Source organism: Cervus canadensis, chromosome 18 (genome assembly GCF_019320065.1).
Source record: "Cervus canadensis isolate Bull #8, Minnesota chromosome 18, ASM1932006v1, whole genome shotgun sequence".
Lineage (NCBI taxonomy): Eukaryota > Metazoa > Chordata > Mammalia > Artiodactyla > Cervidae > Cervus > Cervus canadensis.
In genome coordinates, this window is record NC_057403.1 from 1 (window position 1) to 23,740 (window position 23,740).

Below are 23,740 nucleotides of genomic sequence, written 5' to 3' on the forward strand. Positions count from 1 at the left end.
TGGGAAGAGAAGACATTGTTTCCATAAGTACATCTTATGAAGATCTAAATAACAGACCCATGAATGAGACAGTGTGCAGTTAAGTGACCCTGAGATGGTGGGGCATTGGGAAGGTACTAATAAAAAGCTGAAGAATTGATGCTTTTGAACTATGGTGTTGGAGAAGACTCTTGAGAGTCCATTGGACTGCAAGGAGATCAAACCAGTCAATCCTAAAGGGAATCAGTCCTGAATATTCATTGGAAGGACTGATGCTGAAGCGCCAATACTTTGGCCACCTGATGCAAAGAACTGACTCATTAGAAAAGACGCTGATGCTGGGAAAGATTGAAAGCAGGAGCAGAAGGGGACGACAGAGGATGAGATGGATGGATGGCATCATTGACTCGACGGACATGAGTTTGAGCGAGCTCAGGAGTTGGTGATGGACAGGGGAGCCTGGGGTGCTGCAGTCCATGGGGTCGCAAAGAATCGGACGTGACTGTGCAACTGAACTGAACTGAATAAAAAGCAAAATAAACAGAACAACTGAAAAAAAATCACTCTAAAATGCTTTGACAATTTCTTCCTGCTATTAAAATATGGTGAAGCTATTTCTCTTACCCTTGACCTTTGTAATTGATGAGTTAGGAATTAGAGGTAGAATTTAGGCTCAAATGGGCGGTTGATAGTTTCTTTTTCATATCCAAAGTAGAGCTAGACTCTGAACTTCAAATCCTAATTATAGTCTGTTTTTAAAAAGTATTTATAACTCCCAGATACATAGTAGTGGGTTGGCCAAAATGTTCATTTGGAGTTTTCCACAGCATTGTACAGAAAACCTGGATTAACTTTTTGGCCAACCTAACATGTGTGTGTGTGTGTGTGTGTGTAACATGTGTGTGTGTGTGTGTGTGTGTGTGTGTGTTGGAGAAGGCAATGGCAATCCACTCCAGTACTCTTGCTTGGAAAATCCCTTGGACGGAGGAGCCTGGTGGGCTGCCGTCTCTGGGGTCGCACAGAGTTGGACACGACTAAAGTGACTTAGCAGCAGCAGTGTGTGTGTGTGTGCAAATAGTCCAGCCTGGCATCAGGGTGATACCCTAAAGGAAAAGAAACTGAGGGCCTCCCAGTAGAACAGCTCCACCGTCTTGTCGATAATTATAGTCTAGATCTGTCACACTTTGCCTTTGTTAACATTTGATTACATTGCCCTCACAAAAGGTGTGCTTCCCTTGTGGCTCAACTGGTAAAGAACTTGCCTGCCATGAGGGAGACCTGGGTTCGATCCCTGAGTTGGGAAGATCCTCTGGAGAAGGGAAGGGCTACCCACTCCAGTATTCTGGCCTGGAGACTTCCATGGAGTCTCAAAGAGTCGGACACGACTGAGCGACTTTCACTTCACTTTACTTCACTAAAGGTGGAGAATGAATGTCCTTTTATCTGTTCTCTCACCCTCTCTGTCAGTTCTTCCCTCCAGGAGACATAAGAGGGCGATCAACTAAAAGGAAACAAGCCAAGCCTTAGAAACCTAAAATTTGGTTCAGAGGCATTCCTTTTTAGCTCCATGTCTGAAACTTTTAAAAGCTAGGGGCTCGTTGTTCAAATGTGGGAACTGAGGGGGTATTTCTGCCTTTTTCTTTCTCCCTTCTCAGTGTTCATTAGTTGTTTTTACTAATAACAGTTTCTGGAGACTCCTTTTGGAAATACACCTTCTCAGATCCTTAGCTGATCCACCCTCAGCTGCAGGGGTGAGCAAGAGACCAGCCCACCCAATTGTTTCATCCTGGAGCCTCAGGGCTTCCTTCAGGGTTGGGGACACACCCCAGTCAAACAATCAGAGCTAACACTTGGATGCTTACTGGGAAGACTGAAAGAAACGGTTCTTCTTTCTGCTGATCTTACAAAGATGAAAGACAAGAGCTTCCAAAGGCCGTGCAAAGAGATCCCATTTAAGCATGAAACACACACAGAGGAAAGCAGAGCCAAGGCATGGGGAAAGGAGAGGGAGATGGAGAGATAGAGATACATCAGGTAGAGTTGAGAGGGGAGAGGCCAGAGGGAAGGGAAGGGCGTGGGAGAGAGATATCTCTAAAATGAACTCTACTACAAGCAGGACTGTGTGCATCACAACAAACTGGAAAATTCTTCAAGAGATGGGAATACCAGACCACCTTACCTGCCTTCTGAGAAATCTGTATGCAGGTCAGGAAGCAACAGTTAAAACCGGACATGGAACAATGGACTGGTTCCAAATTGGGAAAGGAATTATGTCATGGCTGTATATTGTCACCCTGCTTATTTAACTTATATGCAGAGTACATCATGAGAAACGCTGGGCTGGATGAAGCACAAGCTGGAATCAAGATTGCTGGGAGAAATATCAATAACCTCAGATATGCAGATGACACCATCCTTACGGCAGAAAGTGAAGAGGAACTGAGGAGCCTCTTGATGAAAGAGGAGAGTGAAAAAGTTGCCTTAAAGCTCAACATTCAGAAAACTAAGATCATGCCATTCGGTCCCATCACTTTTTGGCAAATAGATGGGGAAACAATGGAAACAGTGATAGACTTTATTTTCTTGGGCTCCAAAATCACTGCAGATGGTGACTGCAGCCATGAAATTAAAAGACGCTTACTCCTTGGAAGAAAAGCTATGACCAATGTAGATAGCATATTAAAAAGCAGAGACATTACTTTACCAACAGAGGTCAATCTAGTCAAAGCTATGGTTTTTCTAGTAGTCATGTATGGATGTGAGAGTTGGACCATAAAGAAAGCTGAGCACTGAAGAATTGATGCTTTTGAACTGTGGTGTTGGAGAAGATTCTTGAGAGTCCCTTGGACTGCAAGGAGATCCAACCAGTTCATCCTAAAGGAGATCAGTCCTGAATATTCTTTGGAAGGACTGATGTGAAGCTGAAACTGCAATACTTTGGTCACCTGATGTGAAAACCTGACTCATTGAAAAAGACCCTGATGCTGGGAAAGATTGAAGGCAAGAGGAGAAAGGGACGACAGAGGATGAAATGGTTGGATGGCATCACCGACTCGATGGACATGAGTTTGAGCAGGCTCCGGGTGTTGGTGATGGATAGGGAAGTCTGGCATGCTGCAGTCCATGGAGTCGCAAGGAGTCTGACACGACTAAGTGACTGAACTGAAATGAACAAGCAGGAGGGCATCCTAGGTGACTCAGTGGTAAAGAATCCACATGCCAATGCAGGAGACGCAAGAGACGTAGGTTCAATCCGTGGAGAAGGGAATGGCAACCCACTTCAGTATTCCTGCCTGGGAAATCCTATGGACAGAGGAGCCTTGCAGTCCATGGGGTGGCACAGAGTGGGACACAGCTGAGCAACTAAACAACAACAACAGTAACTAGCTATTTTAGTGATACCATTTAGTAGCGTCTCCTGTTTTACTTTCACCAGTTTGAATAGGCTCTTCATTAATTTGCAACTCTAAGAGTGATGGCTAATAAATATATGTTCACAGCCATCTGGGTCCCAGGCAAAGCAAAACCTTTGAAATTGGTTTGTTAATTCAGAAAGAGGAAGACAAAGAAAAGGAAGTGGCCTCGAAATATAGAGAGACACACGAACACCAGAGTAGATGGACTGTGCTAACTTGGAATTGGTTCTGAGGCATCAGGTGTGACAAATGGCATGTGTGAATTTAAAGGGGATGAAGTAAAAGGTTGCAAATCTTGACAAGGACACTGTGTGGCTGCAAAGCCCTGATATGACAACTGAAGTCACACTTCCTGAGGGTGTGTGAAAGATTATCAACTTCAGATTCTGATTCCATCAAGTTGTGTATCCTCTTCTTCTTTTCCTGCATCCTCATATGTTACTCATAAAGGTCGTGGTCATTTGCAGAGGTACATTTTTAACATTTTTTTTTTGTAGCTGGGAAAAACAAGCACATGGATTCATCTTTGGCTTGGAGGAGAAGGAACAAGGATGAGTGCTAAAAGAACCTAAGTATTTCATCACTGTTGCCTCCCCGGAATGCTGTGATCTTAGGTGGTTTCATGCATCGCCCTACAAAACTTACATGTACAGTCGTGTTGTAGGTAGCCAGACAGGTGCTAGATAGTGCAGAATTCTGTAGGCAATTGCAAGGAGCTTGGAGGAAGCCATTCTACATCCTATCATATATTTTCCGACAAGACTCTGACACCTCTACTTCTTTCCCTTCCCTAGCTAAATAATGCAAATTATTCCAAGTAATCATCATATGAAGTTATTCCCCCACAATCCTCAAATGCAGGAAATTCGTCATTTTTTCCACAAGTGCCTTCCCAGATCTTAGCATAGTTCCTAGTCCATATTAGATGCTCAGTACATTTTGGGAGTTCGAATCAGTTTCCTTATCATATCATCTTTGTTTTTATTTATTTTTGCTCACTCCGATTTTCCTTTGGCAGGATGTTGTTTTTTAAAAATTTCAAACTCAGCTCTCCGTCTCTCTTCACTTCTCATACAAAGGGAAAGAGAGAAGAGAGAGAGTTAGTTAGTTAGCTCTGGTTTCTTATGAAAAGAGGAACTCCGTCATGGTGGCCACAGCCAACTGATTCCTAATTAAATGAAGCATAGAATTGGGCCGCGATGCATTTGTTCTGATTCAAAAGTCATCTTTCCTTCCTGCCTGATGATTGTGTCTCTTTCAATGTCAGCACAATGTGGGCAGGGAGGAACTGTCTCTGCTCTGTTCCACTCCACACAGGGATAAAGGGTTGGAAGTGCAGAATGCTTTGTGATGAAGCGGGAGCCACTTGTTAGAGCGAGGGGGAAAAGCGACAATAATAGGAGACTGCCCAAATGGAAAGGATGGGATCACAGGCAGTCATTCTTTCAGCAGCAGAAACTTTTCACTCCCCAAGAAGCAGGAAAGGAGCCAGCAGAGGTGATTAAGCTAGTGATCAGGATGAAGAGCCGCCCGAAATGCAGTCAATGTGCAGAAATGACTCAGCAGGCTCGCCGAGCTGGAGCTGAACCTGTGGCTCTGTGAACCAGCCTGAGCACTTCATCGCCTGGAATCTGCCAAGAACCAGGCTGTAATTTATCTGTGGCAGTGGATGCTGATCGTCAGATATCCCAGTCATTCACTCACGCATTCCACAACTGTGGAGGGTGCTCCCTCTATGTGCCATACCGCCTGCTAGACAGTGGGGATTCATAGGTGATTAGGACAATCTCTTTTTCTAGAGGAGCTCCTAATTTAATGGGGAAAAGCAATACATAAAGCCAGAGTAAACCCTCCATAGCTGGTAGCTGTGTTTTCATATTGTATTTTCATCTTGTGGGGAACCCAAGCAAACATTCATTAGTAATGATTTCATATAACAACTCTGGGAGGTAAATTTTGTTTTTCTCTCTGTTTTTAGGTAGAAAGCTCTATGATCAACATTACCTCCAAGTCAGTGAAAAAGCTGAGTTTGAACCCATCTGGTTAAGAGGCAAGCACAAAGTATAGTTAGAACATAGGAGTGATTGACTCACCTTTTCTGAGAGCATTCAGAAAAATGTTTTCAAATAAGTGCTTTTTGATTTGGGTCTTGAAGTACAAGTAAGAGTTCAATCACAGGCAAAGGTTGACAGGAAGTCATTTCTTTCTTTTGTAACATGTAAGTGGGAGTGGCCATGGAAAATATTTCTGGATTTCTTTGTGAAGCCCAGTTAAGTAAGTTTTCACTGAGCAGGCTATTTTGATAATCTGATTTAGATTCAGTTTTATGGCTTTAAACAATATAGCTTTGGCTTCAGTCTGTTGGTCGCATTTTACTGACTTCTAAAACTTGAGGTATAATTGACATATAACTTTAGTTTTAGGTATACAACATAATGATTCAATATTATATTACAAGATGATCATTATAGTAAGTCAACATCCCTCACCATGCAGAGTTACAAATGTTTTTTCTTGTGATGAGAACTTTTAAGATCTACTCTCTTAGCAGTTTTCAAATATGCAATACAGTACTATTATTTTTATTTATTTATTATTTATTTTTGGCTGTGCTGGGTCTTCACTGCTTTGTGCTGGCTTTCTCTAGTTGCAGTAAGCAGGGGCTACTCTCTAGTTGTGATGCACGGACTTCTCATTGCAGTGGCTTCTCTTTTTTGCAGAGCAAGGGCTCTCAGGTGCGCGGCTTCAGTAGTTGTGGCGTGCATGCTCGGCAGCTGCCAGGCTGGACTCAGCGCAAGGAGGGATAGAATTTTCCTGTTAGCATACAAAGGACTAAGATATGATGAAGTTTGAGTGCTTTCAGAAAATAGGTAGAAATAGGTAGATGGATATTGAAAGAGAGACAGAGAGGGGGAGAGGGGAAGGGAAAGAAAAATGAGAACTGAGAATAGACTTTGGATGTCTGTGCATGTGAGGACCAGAGAAGGCAATGGCACCCCACTCCAGTACTCTTGCCTGGAAAATCCCATGGACGGAGGAGCCTGGTGGGCTGCAGTCCATGGGGTTGCTACGAGTTGGACACGACTGAGTGACTTCACTTTCACTTTTCACTTTCATGCATTGGAGAAGGAAATGGCAACCCACTCCAGTATTCTTGCCTGGAGAATCCCAGGGACAGGGGAGCCTGGTGGGCTGCCGTCTCTGGGGTCGCACAGAGTCGGGCATGACTGACGCGACTTAGCAGCAGCAACATGTGAGAACAGGCACCTACCTGTATTCGCTCTGTGTCCAGCTTCTAAAGCCCCCATTCCCTGGACCGTGAGAAAGATATGCCACATGCTAGATTGTGCTTTTTAAAAAAAATTATTTATTTTTGTCTGGGTCAGGTCTTAGTTGCGGCATGCAGGATCTTCACTGCAGTAAGCTGGCTTCTCTCTCATTGTCACAGGCGGGCTTAGTTGCACCTCGGCATGTGGGGTCTTCATTCCCCAACCAGGGATTGAACCTGCATGCCCTGCATTGGCAGGTGGACCCCTCCTGATTGTGCTTTTTTTTTGTGTGAATGAGCCACAGTGCCTTTCTGTCAAATATGGTTTGCACATGCACATACACACATCTGTCTAGCTGACCTTTAAAAGACTATTCTCTTTTAGAAGCTAAGCAAGCCTTTACTTTCTCCTGTTATACCAGCTTGCCTTTCCAAATAATCCTTGCTTCTACACTTCTTTCTATTTTACTCCTCATGCCCTCAATAGATGACAGCTAAATATGAATAAATATACCAGTCCCTCCAAATATGAATAAATATATGAGCCCTTCCAAATACAAGTAAGTACACTGGTCCTTCCAAATATGAATAAATATACCAGTCCTTTCAAACATAAACTGACATAAACTATGTGTGTGTGTGTGTGTGTGTGTGTGTGTGTGTGTGCGCGCGCGCGCGCGCTAAGTCGCTTCATTCGTGTCTGACTCTTTGTGGCCCTATGGACTATAGCTCTCCAGGCTGCTCTATCCATGAAATTCTGTAGGCAGGAATACTGGAGTGGGTTGCTATGCCCTCCTCCAGGGAATCTTCCTGGCCCAGGGATTGAACCTGAGTCTCCTGCATTGGCAGGCGGGTTCTTTACCACTAGTCCCACCTGGGAAGCATGGTATGTGTATATATAAAGCAGATTGAAAACACCTAATTAATTGAATCTGTTTCTTCCCACCAATGTCTAGGAATGGCTGAATTTACTGTCCAGGGACATCATGCCAGGGGCTGCAGGGACCTGGTTGTTCTTTGGTTCCCGTTTCCCATCACAGTGATCATGCTGTCTGCCTTTTGTCTCTTGCTGTTATCAGACAAGCCACCGCAGACCAAGCTGGATATGGGGAGCAGGCAGCACTGTCTGGTTAGACTCAAACATCCCTGGGAGTTGTACTCGCCCATTCTTTGCTGTAAATTGAAGCTTCTTTTCTTGGCATGATGAGCCCTAGACCTGGAATATGAGAGCAGCACATTGAGAGATATGGAAAAGAGGGCCAAATGTGTGTCTTTGTCCAGAGAAGAATCATTTGTCTATGCATTCTGCAATTATTACAGTTCTCAGCTCTGTGGTCTCGACCTGTTTAGGAACAGAGCACGCTTGGTTATAGTTTATATCTAACTTTAAATCCAGCTTTTCAAAAACTATGTGGATTTGGCAGCCAGAGTAGTAATTGAGTCAGATTTAATGTTTTGGTGTTTGATAAACATATTCTCTGGCTTAATGATTATCTCTCTGGTTGAGTGGATATTATTGCTTGACACTAATTTAATCAGATAATTATTTAGCTTGAAAAGATCCTACAGATGGCCTACTGCAATATCTTGTTGATCTTCCCATGAATATACCTCAGTTTACTCATTTGTGCACTAACCCCTGCCCCCAGGAGGTGCCAAATTTCACATGGCAGAGAGAGAACCTGTGGAGGAATTTGGTATTCAGTGGGAGGTGTCCACTTTATCCTGCATATAGGAATGATTATTTTTCATGACCTTCAAAACAGATTCTAAATAGATGTCCTTCTGTGCATTAGGGACGGAGCGTGCGTGCAGAGACAAGGAGTGGAAATGGATTGGGAAGTGAACCCAGAGCCCTGATCTTGAGTAGTTCTCTGCTTGGTTTGACTGTGGGGTCACTGCTTGAATGACCTAGAGATGCTGAAATTCTTTATTCTGGGACTCAGACCACAAAGAGAGTTTTTATTGTAACTCTTCTCTTCTGGTAATAATGAAAATGAAATATTAAGAGCTCTTCATTACAGGCCTTAGGGAAATACGCAAATATGTTACAACTTTCTAAAATATGTCCTGATTAAATATCTCATTTCTCCACTTCCATAATCGGGAGATAATAGACCAACTGATTGTGCTAAATGGATTCCAGCAAGCCTCACTGTCTTGTTCCATCAGGAGGGAATACTGATTTCTTCTCTGTGTCATCTTTGTCTACAAAGGAGAACTCATTTCTATTATTCAATGTAAATTTCTTAAAAAAAAAAAAAAGAAACCTAATAATCAAAGCTCTATTTCTGTTTTATATATGAATATCTTAGATACAGATATATGGACATGGGCTTCTGCACCTGCCCAGAGGAGAAGGGGGCGACAGAGGATGAGATGGTTGGATGGCATCACCAACTCAATGGACATGAATCTGAGCAAACTCCAGGAGACAGTGAAGGACAGGGAAGCCTGGCGTGCTGCAGTCCATGGGGTCGAAAAGAGTTTGACACAACTTGGCAAGTGAACAACAAATGGGCTTCCCGGGTGGTGCAAGTGGTTAAAGAACCTGCCTGCCAGTGTAGGAGACAGTCCATAGGGTCACACAGACTTGGATGTGATCGAAGAGACTTAGCACACACACATATATAGACACAGTTATAGATATGCTTTGACCCATAATGTTGTAAGTGTTTTTCTGGTTAGGGAGATTAAGGAATTTTTTTGCATCCTTCATAAGGCTTCTGTTTCTTTTGTTTACAATTTTTAATTGTTTTAAATTTAGTTTTTATTTTATATTATAGTTGATTTACGGTGTTGTGTTAGTTTCAGGTTGTACAGCAAAGGGATTCAGTTATACATATACATATATCCATTCTTTTTCAGGTTCTTTTCCCATATAGGTTATCACAGAGTATTGCATAAGTTCTCTGTGCTATACAGTAGGTCCTTGTTGATCATCTATTTTGTATATAGTAGTTTGTCTACATTAATCCCAACCTCCTAATTTATGTTGTGGTTTCTTGTAAACTCCCAGGTGCTTCCTATAACCAAATACCCGGGTAAAGGGTTCAGTTAAATTAGACAAGGATGGAGCACTTACATATGCCAAACATTGATCTGAGATCTGGGTATTTAAGGATGAACAAGTTATAGATGCTTAGTGTCAAGTGGTAAGACTATTATCTTTGCATGTAAGTCTTGTTTCATGCAATAGCAGTAAAAATATACATGAGGTTTTGAAGATGGAGAAATCACCTTTATTTGGAACATGCAAAATAACCTGGATGGGGTTTTATGGGCTCATCATCCATGGCTTTAAAGTTTATCATCCAGCAGTAGTGAAGGTGGTCATTCCATAGTGGGAACAGCATGTGCAAAGGAAGGAAAGCCTTTTAAAAGTTTGCATCGTGTGTTGTAAGGGCAAGAGAAGTCCATTAGGATTGCTGAAGTGTAAGAGTGGGACAGCATGGGGGCAGAAAGACCAGTGTAGCTCAGATCATGTAAATTCATGAAGACTGGTCAAGGAACCTGACCTTTATCTTTTCAGAAATGGGGAACGAATGAAGGGGAGCTAGGAAAAAAGGTTACTCCCGAGAGCTTCATTTTCCTCCTGTCCAGAGCTTTCCTACTTAGCCACAGGAATATGGGTGATCGTACCTCAGAAGGTATCTGCCAGCATTCATTAAGACCAATGCTTAATCTCAACTGACAACATCAATGTCAAAATCAGAGCTTGGAGCTGGCAGTATTTCAGCAGAGGAGTCTTTGGAACTTCCACGGACTGGTTCAATAAACAATCTTGCTGTGAAACACAAAGCTTGGAATTTAGAAGGGTTTTAGCTGGCACATCCACAAAGTCGCAGCCTCCTGTCCACTGACTAATTCCACTGTGAAATGTTGAAATATAGCTCTTAGCCCAAGAAAGCATGTAGGCCCCCATTTGCATGCAAATCGCTGCCATTCATGTGTGAACTACAGCAGGTAACAGCTCTGCCAGATGGAATAATTTGGGGTAGGGCCATCCTCCTTGCTAAAGGCCACAGGTATCCACACATGCGGCAGTGTACCTCATTCCTATTTTCCACATCATCCCCCTGGGGAATAATCATCTTAATAATGGGCATCAAGGCAAGGAACCTCCATCCCACCCTGTCATCATCTAGTAAACAAATGGTGCTAATTAGTGTAATACTGAGCTAAAGCAATATTTGATGCAATTAGAGAATTGAGTCATAGCTACTGAGAAGGATAACAGGGGACATGGTAAATTGATAAAGAAAATGCCCTTGGATTTTGAAAGGGTACAAAGAGCAGTTTTCAAAGGAAGACCACTGTGCTCTCAATCTCTGAAATTGTTAGGGGTGTGTGTCTCTCGGATCAGAGTGCTTTTTAAAAAATATTTATTTATTTGGCCACTTTGGGTCATTGGTGTGACATGCCGGATTTTCATTGCATCAGGCAGGATATAGTTCCTTGACTAGGGATTGATCCCAGGCTCCTTGCTCCAGTATTAACCACTGGACCACCAGGGAAGTCCCAAGTGCTTGAGTTTTTTTTTTAATTTTTAAAAAATTTATTTATTCTTGGTTGTACCAGGTCTTTGTTGTTTTGCTTGGGCTTTCTCTAGTTTCAGCCAACAGGGGCTACCCTTCGTTGCTGTTCATGGGCCTCTCATTGCGGTGGCTTCTCTTGTTAGGAAGCACAGGCCCTGGGGATGTGCTTGTGGCCCATGGGCTTTACTTGCTCCACAGCAAGTGGAATCTTCCCGGACCAGAGATTGAACCCATGTCCCCTGCGTTCGTAGGTGGAGTCTTATCCAGTGCACCACCAGGGAAGTCCCCAAGTGCTTGAATTTTAATCATAGCTCTACCTCTTACTAGCCAGGAGACTCTGAATGAGTGACTTGAACTTTCTTGTTTAGCTGCTGCTGCTGCTTCAGTCATGTCCGACTCTGTGCGACCCCATGGACAGCAGCTCACCAGGCTTCCCTGTCCACGGGGTTCTCCAGGCAAGAATACTGGAGTGGGTTGCCATTTCCTTCTCCAAATTCTTGTTTAGATAGGAAGTAAAGATAATAGTACATGGTTAGTTTTAATCCTTTTATAATCATGTGAGGTAGGTCTGATTTAAGTAGTTTTAACAAATTTCCTTATATGTAATAAAGCTTAATAGTAATAATAATTATGATTACTATTAATAAAATAACTATAGAAGCTGGTTGAATTCAATATATTTAGCCATGTATTTATCTCTCATAGCTCAGTCAGTAAAGAATCTGTCTGCAATGCAGGAGACCCGAGTTTGATTCCTGGGTCAGAAAGACCCCTTGGAGAAGGAAAGGGCAACTCACTCCAGTATTCTTGCCTGGAGAATCCCATGGACAGAGGAACCTGGCTGGCTACAGTCCATGGGGTCGCAAAAGTTGGACACAACTTAGCAACTAAACCACCATTTATCCATGTAGTAGCTAATGTTGCTTTGGTAACACTGATTCACAGATCTGATTTCTCCAATAAGTAGGAAGTTCCTAAGGACAGAATCTGTGTCTTCTCTCCCTATGGTCAGTAGTTTGCTCAGCGATCTAAAACTTAGCAGGTGTTCAACAAACAGCTGTTAAATGCATATTTAAAAAAAATCTTTGGTGGTATTCGTTGTGTTGTATTCTTTCTTTCTCCACCTTCTTTTCTTCTCTTCTATCATTATCATCATTGTCATCATCATCCTCTTTTATCCTCTCTGTTTCCCACAACAAAGAAATAAAATGTGTCCCAGCGAGATTCATGCAGATAAAATGAAAGCAATGTTGCTGTTTAGTGGCGAAGTTGTGTCTTACTCTTTTGCGACCTCATGGACTGTAGTAGCCCACCAGGCTCCTCCGTCCATGAAATTTCCCAGGCAAGAATACTGGAGTGGTTGCCATTTCCTTCTCCAGGGGATCTTCTGACCCAGGGCTTAAACCCACATCCCCTGGATTGGCAGGCAGATTCTTTACCACTGAGCCACCCGGGAAACCTGAAAGTGATATCGCAGACATTCAAATGTCCTCTAGGGATACCTATCAGCTTGTGGATCTTTGATATTTTTCATTTGAATCTCCAGACTTTTTTATGATTTCCCAACTCTATTCTGTGGAGTAATTCTTTGGACTTCATTAATCAGTTTGCTTATTTTCTAGCTTCCTGTTGTATTCAGCTGATGAGGACCTAGGAGAGTAAGAGGAGAGTGAGGGTAGATTTCTCTCTACTAGGTTTAGCTGTATGTGGTGAGTTCTTGTCTGCATGCCCATATTTTAGGGTATGACATGTTTTAGGAAGAATGGGCAGCACAGTATGGCTGGATTATAGTGGATATTAGTGGGATAATACCGGAACGCAGGTTGGACTAGATTAGCTTTGCAGAAGCTTGAATGTATATTAAGAAATTAGGACTAGACTGGGTCAGTATTTTTCAGTCTCTTTTTTTTTCTTTCATTGAAACTCTTTATTGAAAATTTCGTATTCAGAAGACAAATAAGTAACAAAGAAAAGGAGGTTCACTCTCAGTGGAAGCCAGGAGCCCTGCCTACTTTTTACACTCTACCAGTTGCTTCTTATTCAAAGGCAACTACACATCTACAAACTCCCTAGGATTTCAAAAAGCACAGTCTGAAAACCTGCTCTAGGTTAATGGGAAATCATTTGATCCATGTTTCAGAAAGAGTACCACCAACTATGGAGAGAGGAAGACCAGTCTATTGCTATCATGGAAGAGGAAGGTGATGAGGGCTCATAGTAAAGTTGTGATGGTGAAAGTGAAAAAGAGGGACAGATGCATAGTCAGGTCAGAGGTAGAGTCAGTGTGACATTGTGATGTCTTAAATATAGAGTGTAAAAGAAGTGGGAGTACCAAGATTGTCTGGGGTGTTCTCTTTAACTTAGATTGACTAGGAAATTCTGGGCAATACTAGGAAACAAGCATGAGAGAACTGTATTTCCCTTGTTACAGAGCAGGGGGCTGTCATGCTGACAATATAGAGGGCAATCCTCAAGAAAGAAAGAAAAAGCTCCCAGAAAGAGAAAGAGATGATGAATGAGTGTCTAGAATAGAACACAGTCCATTTTTCCATTATTCAAACATGAACTCCTTCAAATAAGACTCAAGCTGGAGAGCTCTAAAATCTTAATGGTTTGGAAAGGGTATAGGGGACCCTCCAAAATATTATAGAGTTGGGTTGTGTGTGAGATGATTGTGGGGAATGACAGGCAAAGTTTGAAACATGAAAGAGGTCAATTAAGAATGTATGAACAAAGGAGAAGGAAATGGCAACCCACTCCAGTATTCTTGCCTGGAAAATCCCATGGACGGAGGAGCCTGGTAGGCTACAGTCCATGGGGTCGCAAAGAGTTGGACATGACTGAGCGACTTCACTTTATAAAAAAAAAAAGAAAAGAAGAAGGAATTCATAGGGCCTGGACTCCATCTCAGGCCTGTCTATGCTGATCATGCTAGGCCGCCTCTCCAGTGGACTCTGAACTCTGCTTAGCGCCTGTGGGAATGACAATGGAAGGACAAGACCCCCTCTGGGCAGGGGAATCTTGAAGATCACATCCAGGTTAAGAGAAAACAGACACTAATCACCCCTGCCTCCGGACAGTATCTATCAGAATGTAACTACAGGCTTATCGGTTATTAACTGGTTGGAATATAACCACAAGCTTATTGATTATTAACTGTTTGAACACATAACATGTGAATGATGGGGTTATTGTGATTGTATTTACCATTCCTTTGTAAGCCTCAAGGGATTTGGGCTGGTGGGTTTGGACAGGTACACATGGGGTATAAAAGATTTTCACAAATGCTGGTCGGGGTCCTTGGCTAAGAGGAGACTCTGCCTTGGGCCCGCCGGTGTAATAAACTGCACTCCACTATCAAAAAAAAAAAAAAAAGAATGTATGAACAAGATATGAGTTCCCCAAACTGAAATAGATTCTGAAATTTACCAAAGCCCATATACTAATTCATCATTTAAAAATGATTCAGGAGTTAATGGATACTTAAAGGGACTTAGCAAATGGATAAAACATCTCATGTCAGTATCTTTCACTCTTCTGAACACATCAAACATACACATGTTGCTTGTCCTTGACAACACAGGCAGCTGACTTATAAACCATTCCTTCCGATTGTCTCAGCAGCCAATGCCCTCAACCAATGGGCCTTCCTCTCATCTAATATGTCAGTAAAATCTATTGGCTCTGCCTTCCAAATGTCTTCTGAGTCTATAGACTTGTTTATATCCCTTCTGTTACCATTATCCTCTTTTCCCGGTTCAGTAACATGGCTTTCCTGTTCCACTCTTGTGTTTTCCCCTCCATCCTGCTCCCAACAAAATCCATTTTTCAAAGAGCTTTTGAAATGAGCTTTTGTTGTTATTATTGTTCAGTTGCTAAGTTACGTCTGACTCTTTGTGACCCCATGGACTGCAGCATGCCAGGCTCCTCTATCCTTCACTATCTTCTGGAGCTTGTTCAGATTCATGTCCATTGAGTTGATGATGCTATCTAACCATCTCATCCTCTGTCACCTCCTTCTCCTGCCCTCAATCTTTCCTGGCATCAAGGTCTTTTCCAATGAGTCGGCTCTTCGCTTCAGGTGGCCAAAGTATTGGAGCTTCAGCTTCAGCATCAGTCTTTCCAGTGAATATTCAGGACTGATTTCCTCTAGGATTGACTGGTTTGATCTTGCATTCCAAGGGACTTGCAAGAGTCTTCTCCAACACACCAGTTTGAAAGCATCAATTCTTCAATGTTCAGCCTTCTTTATGGTCCAGCTCTCACATCTGTACATGACAACTGGAAAAACCATAGCTTAGACTATATGGATCTTTGTGGGGAAAGTGATGTCTCTGCTTTTAAATACACTGACTAGGTTGTCATAGCTTTCCTTTCAAGGAGCAATTGTCTTTTAAATTTTATTTATTTATTTTTGGCTACACTGGGTCTTTGTGACAGCTTTTTCCTAGTTGTGGCAAGTGGCAGCTACTCTCTAGTTGTGGTGCGTGGACTTCTCATTGCGGTGGCTTCTCTTGTGGAGCACGGGCCGTAGGGTGTGTGGACTTCAGTAGTTGCGGCGTGTGGGCTGAGACGTTATGATTCCTGGGCTCTAGCGCACAGCCTCAATAGTTGTGGCTCCTGGCCTCAGTTGCCCTGAGGCATGTGGAATCTTACAGCCCGGGGGTCGAACCCATGTGTCTTACATTGGCAGGCAGATTCTTTACCACAGAGCCACCAGGGACCCCCGCCTCCCCCCAGAGCGAGCTTTTAAAAATGCAAATCAGATTCTGTTACTTTCTTTCTCAACGCCTTTATTGCTTTCCCATACCTGGCCCCAGATTTCAAGGCTCTATACACTTTGACCCTGCCTGGTTTTTAATTCCTTTCACTTTTGCTACCTCCACCCAAGACTACCTACAAGTCCTTGGTTGCTCCATCCTGACTACATTGCCTTTCTTGTTGCTCCTGAAATATACAGGAGTGGGCTTTTGTGGTAACTTTTTTCCTCTGTCTGGAATGTGATTTTCCTAAGTTGAGCTTCATCCCTCACTTTTTTCAGGTCCTTTCTCAAATGTTATACCAAGAGGCTTTCTTTGACTGCTTAACTAATGGTCTTGTTCCCTGTTCCCATTCCCAAGGCACCCCTTAATCCTTTCATGTTTCTTCATATACTTTTGTACCCTAGCAGTTGTATTTTATTTGCCAGCATGTATCTGTTTAAATGTAAGTCTTTGAGGGTGGGAACATTAGTCTTTATTGACTGTTGTTAAATCACCAAGACCTCATATGGTCCCTGGCACATGGTTGACAGTATATATTATTTGATGGTATTTTTTCTTTTTTTAAAATTGAACTATAATTGACATGTAATATTTTATTAGTTTCAGGCATATAACATATTGATTCAATGTTTGTGTATGGTATGAATTGATTATCATGATGTGTAGTAACCATCTGTCATCATACCCAGTTATTGCAATGTTATTGACTATATTCCCTATGCTGTATATTATGTTCCCATCATTTACTTATTTTGTAACTGAAAGGTTATACCTCTTAACCCCCTTCACTTGTTTCACCCAGTGTCACACCTCCCTCCCCTCTGGTGACCACCAGATTGTTCTCTCTACCTATGGCTTTGTTTTTGTCTTGTTTTATTTATTCATTTGTTTTGTTTTTTGGAGTCCATATGTAAGTGACATCATACAGTATTTGCCTTCCTCTGTCGGACTTATTTCATTTAGCATCATACCCTCTAGGTCCAAGCATGTTGTTTCAAATGGCAAGATTTCGTTATTTTTTATGGCTGAGTAATATTCCAGCATATGTGTGTGTGTGTGTGTGTGTGTGTGTGTGTGTCTGTGTGTATCATGTCTTCTGTACCAGTTCAATGATCAATGGATGCTTAGGTTGCTTATATTTCTTGGCTGTTGTAAATAATACTACACCGAACAGAGGAGCATTTATCTTTTAGAATTAGTGTTTTTTTTTTTTATGGTAACTTGATATATTAATCAGCTGTCTGTCTTCCACCTTACATGTTTCTTCTCCTGATTCTTGCTTGAATATATGCTGATTATCTAACCTGCACCAAAGCAAAGCCTGCCCTCGACTCAAGTAATAAGATTTTTTCCAGTGTGGAGGAGAACTTCACACTTGTTTAGGAATTGGAGTGTCTGAATAGAATAATTTATTTTGCAGAATATTATGAAATCTGGATAAATCAGTTGTGAAATAATGGCATATATAACTGTGTGAAGAATTAGACATCATCATATATGCAGCAGTATACCAGAGTGTTTAAGGATAATTTCTAGAAGAAAGGGAACCTTAAATCTGTAAACATTCTCTTCAATGACTTATTAGGAATTTTTGCTGAGAATTTGAAGAAAAGGATCAGTTATTCTATGCCTGTTTTAGAATCTCTTGGACAACTTTGAATCATGGTGGTATGAGAATTATTATCAAAGGCATTAGAGTTCAAAAGAAGTCAGAAGGGGTTTTTCCCTTGATAGTTTTTAAAAATATTTTTTACAGATATTCTTTTTCCACTGTGGTGTATCCAGGATACAGTTCCCTGTGTTATACACTAGGACTTTGTTGTTTATCCATTCTAAATGTATTAGTTTGCATCTACCAACCCCAAACTCCTAGTCCTTTGATAAACTTTTTGAACCGTTATACAGTTAACTTAAAGTTCTTTAGGAACTGATTCACTTACTCTTCATATGAATATTTTGATTCTATTTGATAGAAGTATCAAGGAAAAACATTTTTTCCTGATCTAAAGCTTAATTTTTCCTTTTCCTAATCTCATGCCATTACTCTTACTTCTATCTCCTTGTTCATATTACAATGAACATTTTTAGCCTTGCACACCTCAACTATATTTCTGGATCTAGTGAATCAGATTAAATTATTCTGCCTCTCTCTTGGCTTTGTTTCATCCTTTCTCCTTATTCTTTCATGGTACTTTCTCCAGTTTAATTCCATATTTTCAGCATTAAAGTGCTCAGGGCTGAGTCTAGCAACTCATCTCAAGGAATGTATCGTGTCGTCGCTCAGTCGTGTCCGACTCTCTGTGACCTCATGGACTGTAGCCGACCAGGCTCCTCTGTCCATGGGATTTTCCAGGCAAGAGTACTGTGGCCATTTCCTTCTCCAGGAGATCTTCCCGACCCAGGGATCAAACCCGGGTCTCCCGCATTGCAGGCAGACACTTTACCCTCTAAGCCACCAGGGAAGCCCCAGGAATGTAATCAGATTACTTTATATAGTGTTTGCTGGCTGTCTGGTCATGCCAGGCATTCAGCCTGTTGCTTTTTGCATATACTGTCATATTAATCAGACAGCAATTCTGTGAGGTGTTATCATCATTCCCATATAAAATGAGCTGAAAAATTGAATCAGATGAAAGACTGGGTTCAAATCTCAGATCTGTCTTACTGAATCCAAATCTAAGGTTCTTTCTGCTCTACCATACAGCAGTAAGCCAGAGTTCTCTTTGGCAACCTTTTCACATTGTAAGCTAAGATCTAATTGACTTTTCACTTCATTTTCCATTTAGCTTTATTGAGATATAATTGATGTATACCATTGTGTATGTTTAAGGTGTACAGTGTGTTAATTTGATACTCGTATAGTTTTCAAAACGATTACCTCATTTATGCTAGCTAATACCTCCATCACATCACATAATTACCATTTCTTTTTTTGTGGTGAGAACATTTAAGATTCAGCAACTTAGCAACTTTCAAGTATGTAATGCAGTATTATTTACTTTACTTAGCTATACATTAGATCCCCAGAACATATAGCTTTTAAAATTTAATCTGATTAAAAAGTACATGGAAAAACTGAATAGATATTTTCCCAAAAAAGTCATATAAATGGCCAATATGTATAAAAAAGATATTCAGTATCACTAATTGTCAAGGAAATGCAAATCAAAACCACAATGAGATATCACCTCATTGAGATCAAGAAGACAAGAGATAAGAGGTGTTGGTGAGGATGTGGAGAAAAAGGCGTCCTTGTGCACAGTTGGTGGGAGTGTACATTTGTGTAGCTAGGATGGAAATAAGTACGGAAGTTCCTAAAAAAAGTTAATTACTACCATATGATCTGGCAATCCCACTTCTGGGTATATATCCAAAGAAAATGAAAACAGGATCTGAAAGAGATATCTGCACTCCTATGTTCATTGCAGTGTTATTTATAATAGCCAAGATATGGAAACAGCTCCGTGTCCATCAGTGGATGACTTTTCACTGTAACTCCTGGATTTGCTTTATTTTTTTAAAAATAATTAGTTTATTTATTTTACTTTACAACATTGTATTGGTTTTGCTATACATTGACTTGAATCCTCCAAGGGTGTACATGTGTTTCCCATCCTGACACTCCCTCCCACCTCCCTTCCCATCCCATCCCTCTGGATCATCCCAGCGCACTGGATTTGCTTTAGAAATAATGCCTTAGAAGGTTTTTAGTTGATGATGTCATAGACATTAGTTATTATTTCCTCTGTCAACTCTCACCCTCCCCCATTCCTGCTCTCAACTCTTAAAATTTCCATGGTGCATTTTTGGTTGTTTGCTTGTGTCTACATGTCTAACTTCTCTGGATTTCTTTTGATAATTTAATAGTCTTTATCACTGTTTGCAGTGCCTCCTCATACATTACTATTTGTGAATTTCATTAGCAAGTTATTTGCTCCCTCCTTCAGGTCATTAATGAAGATGCCAAATGAAACTCAATCCATCAATCCCTGTGCCACCCCAGTAGCAAACTAGGTACTCAGAGTTTTATGATTATTTCTTGTTCATGACTCTTGAGCCAGTTCCCAAATCAGCTGAGAGTACTCATAGCCAAGCCAGTTTCAATTAATTCTGCAAGGAGAAATTTCATGAGCTAAAGTAGCACCTGCTTCTCACTTGCATTCCCTTAACCTACTAAAATTAAAGTTGTGTCCAAGTAGCAATTATGGACCATTTCTCTGATGATATTAAATCTTTTCTTTTTTGAATTTCTCTTTAGCTCATATTTTTCTTGACCAGGAACTGTCTTAAATGTCTATTTTTCAGTTCCATGTTTAAAAACAAGTATGAATACATATGCTTTTGACTTTATAGGTTTATGTAATAAAAATTGCATAATTTTTTTTTTAAGGTAGAAGAACTTTTTATTCTGAAATTTTTTTTTTATTAGTTGGAGGCTAATTACTTCACAACATTGCAGTGGGTTTTGTCATACATTGACATGAATCAGCCATGGAGTTACATGTATTCCCCATCCCGATCCCCCCTCCCACCTCCCTCTCCACCCGATTCCTCTGGGTCTTCCCAGTGCACCAGGCCCGAGCACCTGTCTCATGCATCCAACCTGGGCTGGTGATCTGTTTCACCATAGATAATATACATGCTGTTCTTTCGAAACATCCCACCCTCTCTTTCTCCCACAGAGTTCAAAAGTCTGTTCTGTACTTCTGTGTCTCTTTTTCTATTTTGCATATAGGGTTATCGTTACCATCTTTCTAAATTCCATATATATGTGTTAGTATGCTGTAATGTTCTTTATCTTTCTGGCTTACTTCACTCTGTATAAGGGGCTCCAGTTTCATCCATCTCATTAGAACTGATTCAAATGAATTCTTTTTAACGGCTGAGTAATATTCCATGGTGTATATGTACCACAGCTTCCTTATCCATTCGTCTGCTGATGGGCATCTAGGTTGCTTCCATGTCCTGGCTATTATAAACAGTGCTGCGATGAACATTGGGGTGCACGTGTCTCTTTCAGATCTGGTTTCCTCAGTGTGTATGCCCAGAAGTGGGATTGCTGGGTCATATGGCAGTTCTATTTCCAGTTTTTTAAGAAATCTCTGCACTGTTCTCCATAGTGGCTGTACTATTTTGCATTCCCACCAACAGTGTAAGAGGGTTCCCTTTTCTCCACACCCTGTCCAGCATTTATTGCTTGTAGACTTTTGGATAGCAGCCATCCTGACTGGCGTGTAATGGTACCTCATTGTGGTTTTGATTTGCATTTCTCTAATAATGAGTGATGTTGAGCATCTTTTCATGTGTTTGTTAGCCATCTGTATGTCTTCTTTGGAGAATGTCTGTTTAGTTCTTTGGCCCATTTTTTGACTGGGTCATTTATTTTTCTGGAATTGAGCTGCAGGAGTTGCTTGTATATTTTTGAGATTAATCCTTTGTCTGTTTCTTCATTTGCTATTATTTTCTCCCAATCTGAGGGCTGTCTTTTCACCTTACTTATAGTTTCCTTTGTTGTGCAAAAGCTTTTAAGTTTCATTAGGTCCCATTTGTTTATTTTTGCTTTTATTTCCAATATTCTGGGAGGTGGGTCATAGAGGATCTTGCTGTGATTTATGTCGGAGAGTGTTTTGCCTATGTTCTCCTCTAGGATTTTTATAGTTTCTGGTCTTACATTTAGATCTTTAATCCATTTTGAGTTTATAAAAACTGCATAATTTTTAAGTAAGCATTATGTAATAAAAAATGTACAGGTTTTGGAGTCAGCAGTCTTAAGTTTAAATCTCTGCTGCCCTACTTCTTAGTTGTATGGTTTTGGACAAATAATAACTCCTCCTTGTCAATGAAAACCTCAGAATAATGTAACAGTGTAATAAAATTCATAAAAATAACAAAAATTTAGGGATAGTAATTCCTGTCTTTCTGTTTTTCAGAATTTTCATGAGGATTAGAATTGATGAAATGTAACAAATACTCAACAAAAAGTAGCCATTATTGAATTGAAAGTTTTTCCTTCATTTACAGAGATTTCTGGACCTACTCACGTACTCTTATAATTGTGTTCTATAAATTAATTTGAAAGTAGTCAAAAGTCCAATAAGAAAAGAACAAGAAAGTTTAATATGAAAAAAGATCAACCTCACTAGGAATTAATGTATTTCAAATTTAAAAAATGAGGTTTTATTTCATACTCACAAGACTTACAAAAATTTCATTGACCAGGACTTATTTTCAAATTGGCAAAGATGTAAGTGGTAAAAAAACGTGCACACACTGTTTATGAGAATGTAAAAATCTATCACTTTTCTCGGTATTTTAAACTGTTTTCCAAAGTTGAATATCAGTATGACTTTATAAACTTTCAGTACTAGGGAATCTCAGATATATATGAAGAGTTCATTATACAAGGTGTTCACTGCAGTACTGGTTATAACTGTGAAGAAGTAAAAATAAGTAACTTACTAGAATGGGTAAATGGATGTATGTATCGATAGCATATTCATTACTGGAATTCTATGAGTTAGGAGTTTATGAGGCTGCATGTGGTAGAGAGCCAACTACTGTACCTTAACTGAAAAGAGATTTTGCTTTTCCCACTTAACGTGAGGGCTTCCCTGGTGGCTCCGATGGTAAAGAACTCACCTCTATGCAGGAGACCTGGGCTCGATCCCTGGGTCAGGAAGATCCCCTGGAGGAGGGCATGGCAACCCACTCCAGTGTTCTTGCCTGGAGAATCCCATGGACAGAGCCTGGAGGGCTACAGGCCGTGGGGTCGCAAAGAGTCGGACATGACTGAGTGACTACACACACACACACACCCACACCCACACCCACACCCCCCCCCCACACGCACACACATGCACACACACACACACACAGAGACACAGACACACACCCATACCCACGCAGACACACACACACGCACACACACACAGACACACATGCACGCACACACACGCACACACAGACACACACACGCACACACACACATACATACACACACACACGCACGCACACACATACACACACACACACACACACTATGAAGTCCAGAGGCAGGACTACCTGTAGCTGCTATGGTGGCTCCACAAGGCCATCAAGGATCTAAACTTCTACTTAGTATGATAATTTCTAGGTCCGTCCAGGTTGCTACAAACAGCATTATTTTATTCTTATTTATGGCTGAGTAATACTCCATTGTATCTATGTACCACATCTTTTTTATCCATTCCTCTGTTGATGGACATTTAGGTTGCTTCCATATCTTGGCTATTGTAAACAGTACTGCAGTGAACATTGGTGTGCATGTATCATTTTGAATTATGGCTTTCTCTGGATATATGCCCAGGAGTGGGATCGCTGGATCATATAGTAGTTCTATTTTTAGTTTTTTAAGGAACCTCCATAATGTCCTTCATAGGGAGGTTGTACCAATTTACATTCACACCAGCAGTGTAGGAGGGTCCCCTTTTCTCCACACCTTCTCCAGCATGAGACTTTTTGATGATGGCCATTCTGAGTGTAAGGTGATATCTTGTTGTAGTTTTGATTTGCATTTCTTTGATGATTAGTGATTTTGAACATCTTTTCATGTGCTATTTGGCCATCTGTACATCTTCTTTGGAGAACTGTCTAATTAGATCTTCTGTCCATTTTTTCATTGGATTGTTTATTTGTTTTTAATAATGAGCTGCATGAGCTGTTTGTATATTTTGGAGATTAATTCTGTGTTGGTCGCTTTGTTTGCAAATATTTTCTCCCATTCTATGGGTTGTCTTT